This window comes from Lactuca virosa, chromosome 5 (genome assembly GCF_052849685.1).
Source record: "Lactuca virosa cultivar CGN04683 chromosome 5, Lactuca_virosa_CGN04683_v6, whole genome shotgun sequence".
NCBI lineage: Eukaryota > Viridiplantae > Streptophyta > Magnoliopsida > Asterales > Asteraceae > Lactuca > Lactuca virosa.
The window spans coordinates 105,478,815-105,487,500 of NC_136430.1; the positions used below are offsets into that span (position 1 = coordinate 105,478,815).

Genomic DNA, 8,686 nt, shown 5'->3' on the forward strand with positions numbered 1-8,686 from the left:
GTCTTACATATTGGAAGGAATAGATATGTTCTTCACATTTATCAAGTCTTACATATTGGAAGGAATAGATACGTTCTTCACATTTATCAAGTCTTACATATTGGAAGGAATAGATATGTTCTTCACATTTATCAAGTCTTACATATTGGAAGGAATAGATATGTGAACTGCTATTCTTCAACCCCTACTCCTATCTATAAAGACTCACATGATTTAATATATACTCCTTCCGTCTTTAAAATCATAGTCTATCTTTTTTTTTGTTTGTCCCAAAATAATAGTCCCCTTCTAAAAATAAATAACATTTTACCAAAATATATCCTTATTATTATTTAACCAACTAAACATTTAATGGAACATTAAATGCAAAGTAATGACAAAACTGTCATTTTATTAAATAAAGTTAGTGGCAATTAATGTTTTTCTTAATATGTGTGTTTTTTGTGTGTGAAGTATAATATTAGGACGGAGTGAGTATTAAATAAATTAGTTGTTGAAACATATATATATATATATATATATATATATATATATATATATATATATATATAGTATAATAAATAATGTATGGTAAAATTATTAGCAAAAAAAATCGTGAGTGAAAATAACATATATAGTATATAAATAACTTTTATTATAACATCGTAGTAATATATATATATATATATATATATATATATATATATATATATATATATATATATATATATATATATATATATATATACTAGTCGTGTACCCGCGCAAAGCGGCGTCGCAAAATAGTGTTCAGACAGTGATTAATTCATATAGGTGAATAGTTTCTTTGCGGCTATCATATCAAAGCATAAAAACCATTAAGTATTGTCAAAGTTCCAAACGTTGATTAATCTATTTATGCATCACTTCTTATGGAATTGCAATTAATCACTTCATATGTTAACTCTAAACAGCTGTAACATAATAACCATTAAAGTTATCATTTTGTTCAAAAAAGGGAAAAACATTAAAATAATCATTTTTTTGCAATGTTTTTGCCGAAAATGTCTTATTTTCTTTTGGTCAGTAGTTTGGTAGTTGAACAATTTTCTTTCTAAAATCTTCTTATTTCAAAAAACGAATAATGTATCAACAAATTATTCATTCATGATTTTGGCATTAAACATGTTTTAAAACTATATTTCTAAAAACTATTAAATTATGTCTTTTTTTAATACGTTACTTTTATATATAAAAGTATAATAGTCATCTAATCAGATATAGAAAAATTAGTTAGCCCATAAAAAAAAATTATCTATTCAAACATAATAACTCATTAAGACATGTTACTCCATACTTGACTTAATGTAAAAAATAGGGTTATTGTTAAAAAAGTTCCATATTTTGTACTAATATATGGAAAAGTCCCAATTTTTATTTTTTAAACAAAAAGTCAAGATTATCAAATATTTTGTCCAAATTAATAGAAAAGTCTTTAGCTTTTTTTAACAGAAAATTACATATTATCGTGTAAATTATAATCATAACTTTTATGTTAAAAAAAAGTTATGACTTTTCCATAAGCTTGGTCAAAATAATAGGATTTTTTTAACAATAACTTGTAAAAATATAACCATAAAACAAAAAAGGTAAATAACCATGATTCTAGCAAACTTATGAGGTGGAGTGTTTGTTTGCTCTCTCTTTCCATTTATATACATCTAACGTTGATTAAGTATTTATTTAATCCTCTTTTTAAGGATAACTTTACTTCTTTTTAAGCAAACAATAAAACCAATATGTTTCCAAGGAAACATGCATCTGTTTTGTAAGATACGTGCCCTTCTCCCTATTGAATCGAAATATATCATCACAGTAAGAGTTTCATAATTACACATCTTGAAATGGATAATTAAGAGCTGTAATTATACTCCATTATCATTTTCACTATCCTGTTGCAGTTGATGGACTAAATAGCAAGTTATGTGGGCCACAAAGACTTCTTTATAAAAATCATAATTTTGGATATAAACTACAATAAGGAAAAGTCAATAGTCAACACCATTGAGTATACAATGGTGGATCTCTTATTTGCAACAATTTGAAGAACAATTGAGTATACAATGGTGGATATCTTATTTGCAACAATTGGCTGTCAAATACCTTGGTATTTGACAAACCTTACCAAAAAACCTGACTTTGATCTTGCCATCCGTATGCATGGCCATTCACCCCTACTTGATAAAAACATTGTACTACTCACTAAGTTCCTTTTCCCTTTATCTTCTTCAAAAAGAGATTTTGATGTTTCATCTTATTTCAAGTCTTTACCTCAATAGGAAGTTTTCAGAAACAATTATGCGTAATGGGCATGTGATCTGTCCTACATAAGCTCTGGTAATAAGAAATATAATAGATATGAGCCTGCTTACAAGCTTCCCGTGTGAAACTATAGCCACTTCAATCGAAATCCCTTGTAATTCAATTTAATCATTAGCTTTTGAATCAACAATTGAAATTCAAATTACAATTTAAAGATAATAATTACACGTCACCTACTAAAAAGAGATTATAACACAAATATTAAAGAAATTGTGTGTTCACGAAATTTAATGAAGATTGGAGCCCAAAGTGCGACCGCCACACCAATATTGTTCTTTTCTGAAAAAGTACATAACCTAATTTTAGAAAACTAAATAAAAGGTATTTAAAATCTTATATTTTTTTCCCTTTTAATACAAAATATTACCTTTGTGGGAGTACTTGTGTCTATGTGAATGTTGGGGTGTCATCCATTAATCACATATACAGATCTGCTCACGAAATCTATAATAATGTGAGAAAAACAATGTAAAAATAAAGTAGCCCTTAGAAAGTACTTCAACAAACAGCTATATAATAAAGTAATAAACCTCATTAAAATATAATTTTGCAATGAAAACCAATGATGGTCCTTACACCCTGCACCATCAAATAAAATATAAATTCACAAGAAATAAAGATGATTTTGATGCTTCCCTATAAATGATTAAATTAACTGGAAACAAATTAGAACTAAAACCAGGGAATATGACCAGTAAGCAAGGTCTGCTATCTACATGACCCACATATTAGGACATCTATGTGCCTCATCTTCTCTGTTTCGAATCACCATCTTCAATACATAGTTGAATTTGGAATGTTATTTGAAACAGAGAGCAAAGACTGGACAATTTAGTATGTATATACAAACGGTTGTAGAAAAAAAGCAAATGAGTAGAAATGATGAAGATATATACCTATAAGACCGATGAAGTATGAAATTTGTCTTTGGATTGTGCATGAATTTGAATCATCAAAACTTCATAATCCAGCAAAGCATGCCTGAAGCTTGGCTATGCCATATTTATTATCTAGAAACCTGCCCCCACATGATAAATACAACACAAATCACCAAAAACTCATCTTAAGTTGAAAATTACATCTTGAGTACATTAGGTTTTGCAAGCTCATGCTGAACTTTCTTGGTGTCAGTTAAATACTGACACTTCATACCTTTCCACTCCTATAAGATTCACAAACATTAAATTGAGAAGAAAAGAATATGATTAAAGAATATTTGAAAGAAAAATTTCAAGAAATGTCTACTCACTGATTCAGAAGCATAATCCTTAGGTGCATATTTGACTCTAAAATATATAACTGGAACAGTTTCAACATCCATGCAAATAAGTTAATTTTTAAAATTTAGTTGGTGTTCTAAGATAGTTTGCCCAAATTACAGAAATACCAATATACATACACACATAGCTTTAATGAGATTGACATACACACATTTGTACATATTTATACATCATAAACACGTAGCCTATACAAATTTATCAGATTGTAATACATATATTTATACATACAAACAAATTTGTCCACACATAGCTTTAATCATCAACATAAAAATGAAAAAAAAATGAAAAAAATGAAAAATAAATGAAAGAAGTACCTTTGAGTTCAGATTCTCATCCGACTAAAAGGGAAAGTAAGAAAATTAATTTAGCAGTTTCACAAACCTACATAAATGGAAAAGAAAACAAATCAAATTAAAACCAAAATCGGAAAACTTCATATTCTAAATGTATAATCAAAATTACACAATGTAGACGGTGGTTGCTCAGAATTTCCATAGTTAGGGTTTCTTTGATTGAGTAATAGAAAGATAGAGAGAAGAAAGAGATGTTGGTGTTGCATTGGTGGTTTGGTAGAGATGAGAAGGAAGTACCAGACTCTTAGTGAGATTCATTGCTTGAGGTATCAGAAAAATAGAGGCGGCAGTGATCTGACAACGTAGGATGCAGTGACAAATGCCAAAGTGTTTGTTCTTGCAAACGATAATGTGAGAAAGTGAGGGAAAAATGGTTTGGTAGGTCTCCACTGAATCTCGAATTGACCGATTCAATTGGGTGAAGATGAAGAGCCAATCCGATTCAATTGGGTGAAGATGAACAGCAGGGTCAATATATGCAGAATTTAAGATATTTAAGATATTTGCTCAAGCGTATTTGGATGAAAAAGCTTTCAAATTTTGAATGAACCCTGAATTATGGGAAGAATATCAGATTTATAAGGATTAAAAAAAGTGGTTAAAATTTAATATTATTTAATTGATGGTTACTTATACATTTAGCTTAATGGTTTGAACGTCTTAAAAAAATAATAATATTATATTTAATCTATTTTTAGAAATAGGTAGATTTCTTTTATAAGATAGTAAATATATATATATATATATATATATATATATATATATATATATATATATATATATATATATATATAATTAAATGTTTAAACTGTTTTTAGTATCACAACAATGAATAACAGTTAATTGAAATGTATGCGTCGATATAAAACTTATTTAACTATTTGCTTTTTTCTTAATTAAAAAAATATATCTTTAAGTTATAATAAAATAAAATATTATAATTATGTATTTAGTTATACTTTCATAAAAATGGTTATTAGATTTTTTGTAAACTATTAAAATTTCGATCAATTCAAATAGCTTGGAAATATTAGTAATTAAGACAAATACAAATCATTGAACTTTTAATTAATAGAAACTTTAATTTAATAATCAATTCCATATTAATATATATAGTAAATGGACTTTTACTGTGAGATATATTATGTGAAACTTAACGATGAATACTATGTAACCTTTTAAGCTTTAATTTAATGATCAATTTCGTGTATTAATATATAGTAAATGAACTTTTTAATGTGGGATTAACTATATGGAACAACGAATAAATACTATATAGTCTTAAAACCTGGTACACATGGTGTTTAATGAAATTTCTTAGTGGATTAGTATAGGTCTTTAAATTGTGAATAAATGTTTGAGCTGTAGTATTAAACTGTGAATGATTGTTTGGATTGTTGCATTAACTGTGAATGAGTGTGTGACATGTGGTATTAAATTGTTAATTTATTGTATTAATCTGTGACTTTTATGTATTAAACTGTGAATTGACTGTATTAAGTTGTGTTTTTTGTGTATTAAACTGCAAACTGACTGTATTAAGTTGTGAATTGACCGTATTAAGCTGTGATTTTTTTTAAAATTTTGTATTTGCTTTTGAAATATGAGATGACAGAAACATTATACACAAATCTGATTTCTGTAATTTTGAATAAAGTATGTAAAAATTAAACTGTGAATATTATGTAAATAAACTTTGAAAGAATCACTAGGCTCTATATATGAAGGTATAAATTTAAGTTTTAAATTGAAAAAATGGTTATAAATGTATAAAATTTTGTGCATTAAACTATAAGTTGGTTATATTAAACTGTGAATTATGTGTATTAAACTATGAACTAATTGTATTAAACTGTTATTTTTATGTATTAAATTATGAATTGACTATATGTTGTTAATTGGTTGTATTAAGCGGTGATTTTTTTTATGGATTTTATGTTTGCTTTTGAAACATGAAATGAAAGAAGCATTATATACAAATACGATTTTCTCTAATTTTGAAAAGAAATATGTAAAATTTAAACTGTGAATATAGTATAAATAAACTTTGAAAGAAGCACGTTGCTCTAAATATGAGGGTATACATGTAAGTTTTAAGTTGAAAATATGGTTATAAATATATAAATTTTTTATATTAAACTGCGAACTTATTATATTAAGTTGTGAATTTTGTGTGTATTAAACTATGAAGTAATTGTACAAGCTGTGAATTAATTGTATTAAGTTGTGAATTTTGTTTATTAAATTGTAAATTAAGTGTATTAAACTTATATTAAGTTGTGAATTCTTTATAAATTTTGTTTAGTTCTGTTAATATTAGTTTTAATTGTTATTAATAAGAAAATATAAGCTTTAAACAGTGAATTTATGAGTTTTAAAAGTTTTAAGTTGTGAATTAGTTATGAACAAGTCTATTAAGCTGAGAATATGGTTGCGAATGTATAATTTTTAGGAATTAAATTGTAAATTTTACATTGAGTTGTGAAATTTATGTACTAAAATATGAATTGATTTTATTAATTTGTGAATTGATTGTATTATGGTATTAATTAACTAGATTAAGTTGTGAATTTTGTATATTAAACTATACATTTATTATATTAAGTTGTAAAATTGATGTATTAAAATGTGAATTGATTGTATTAAGATTTGAATTGATTGTATTATGCTATAAATTAATTGTATTAAGTTGTGATTTTTTTATGAACTTAATATGAGATAAAAGAAACATCATACACATATATGATTTTCTCTAATTTTGAATAAAATATGTAAATTTTAAACTGTGACTGTCGTGTAAATTAAACGTTGAAATATTAAATTGAGTTGTGAATTAGTGTCTGAAATGATGAATTATATTGTGAATTCGAATTTTTTTTATCCATATCTGATTTTTGAGGGAATCATATTGGCGGTGTTGGCATAGATGGTTGGTGGTCGAGATGGTTGATGGCGGCGTATGATAGTTGGTGGCGTTAAGGCTAGTGGTGGTGGTAGAGTAAGGATATGTTCTTCTTCTCACTCATCTTTGTCTTCTTCGTAGATTTCAGATAAGTTATCTACTTTTATGATTCATGCATATGTTTTTTTTACTATATTAAGCTGTGATTTTTTTTTTATGAATTTTGTGTTTGCTTCTGAAATATGTGAAGAAAGAAGCATTATACACAATATTAAGTTTTGAATTGATTGTATTTTGCTGTGATTTTTTTTATTAATTTTGTGTTAAAATAGGAATGATTTATGTATGAATATTTGTATAAATATTCTTGTGAATATATCTTCTTTTGTGCTGTATAGTTATGTAAGAATGTTTTAGTTTTTATAATTGTTTTGTAATAAATTCAAAATGAGTAAATTAACAGGTTTATTAAACCATGATTGTAGTATTTAACATGTTATTTCATTACTTTATATGCAGATCTAATTTGCAAGGAAGAATGGTTGCGATGATGGCACATGTGGTTCGTGGCGACGTGTGGTGGTGGTGGTGGTAGAGTTTGGGTTTGACAATTCTCTGCATTTTGAATTAGTGTAAAGTTGATTGTATTAAGTTGTGAATTTTGTGTATTAAACTGTAAATGGATTGTATAAATTTGTATTTTATATAAATTTCCTGTTAAAATATGAATGAATGCCTGATTATACCCTTTTCTTACCAAAAAGACAAAAATTTGGATTTTAACATATTTAGTAATGTTCATAATACATATTTACTTATGAAATGAGGGTTCTTAGAGTTTTTAATCTTTTGTGGTTCTCATTTTAACCACTCCTATATATATATATATATATATATATATATATATATATATATATATATATATATATATATATATATATATATATATATATCCCTTAATCTAATAAAAAAGTATATTTTTGCCACCTAGCATTCTCCAAGCCCCCCCCCCCCCCCCCCCAACTTATTTACCCGCTCAATATTTCAAAGTGAATTTCCAAAATTGTCCTTCAGCTATAATAAACCCCGTGTGGCCCATCTTCTTCCCTTCGTCTGATTTTCAGGTTATCTAATCATTTGAATTTGAATTCGAAGAGAGCAATCCCAATAATTCAGGAACCAAAATAAAACTCCTATAAACTCTCTTAGTTGTAGAATCAGTTTTGATACTCCCGTATACCTTAAATCTCGGCCCTCTTTATAGGGCACCTCATTTCCAACTTCAATATGAGAAATCAAGTATTATCACCAAGATTTGTGTTAATTAACAAGATCCGAAGGGTGCAGTGAACGTAAGTGCTTCCAAAATTAACGCTAACACTCAATATATTTATTTATACGATGTAACATCCGCCTCCATCGTTTTTAATGATTGTTTGGTGCTATAATTGACAGTTTTTGAATCATGGCGATCTGTAAGTGCTAAGGTATTTTATCTAAATGTAGTGAGTTTATGATTATTTAACCCTAATCATTGATGATAGGTCTAATTTCATGTTTTGGTTAATTGGTATTTTTCATGTATATTTTTTCCTTTTCATCCCTTTTAATCGAATGTTTATGGTTCTATCTAAGTTTGATTTTTCAATTTAGGGTGAAATACCAATCGTCAATCGACAGCGCCCAACCACGGTAACCGGTAAGGGAATTATATATAAGGAGCAAATGGATTCGGAAGATCTGGTTCATTAGGTTCTCATCACCAACATCGGTACACGGGAGCTAATTATATGCACAATAAGTGTTTGGTG

General features: G+C 27.0%; 2 long non-coding RNA genes across 10 annotated transcripts in view; one reads left to right on the forward strand and one right to left on the reverse strand.

The window, feature by feature from the left end:
* Positions 1-2,371: 2,371 nt before the first annotated feature.
* Positions 2,372-4,500, reverse strand: LOC145116415 (uncharacterized). 5 transcript variants are annotated; one of them, XR_013712070.1, is made up of 5 exons: positions 4,211-4,500; positions 3,935-4,001; positions 3,033-3,358; positions 2,708-2,919; positions 2,372-2,619 (listed from the first exon to the last, which is right to left on the reverse strand). It is a non-coding gene; the product is annotated as an uncharacterized LOC145116415 (long non-coding RNA). The 5 variants fall into 5 exon arrangements; XR_013712072.1 differs by having other exon boundaries at positions 2,708-2,784; positions 2,871-3,358; XR_013712069.1 differs by having other exon boundaries at positions 2,374-2,619; positions 2,708-3,112; positions 3,237-3,358.
* Positions 4,501-7,981: 3,481 nt separating this feature from the next.
* The window catches only part of LOC145113677 (uncharacterized), a 4,653-nt gene continuing 3,948 nt past the window's right edge, over positions 7,982-8,686 (forward strand). For 4 of the 5 annotated variants that reach the window (XR_013710826.1, XR_013710827.1, XR_013710825.1 and 1 more), the window contains exons 1-3: positions 7,982-8,227; positions 8,331-8,362; positions 8,529-8,686. The exon at positions 8,529-8,686 is cut by the window's right edge and continues 441 nt beyond it. This is a non-coding gene — a long non-coding RNA (uncharacterized LOC145113677). The remainder of the gene's footprint in view (positions 8,228-8,330; positions 8,363-8,528) is intronic. The other variant, XR_013710829.1, reaches the window with a different exon arrangement.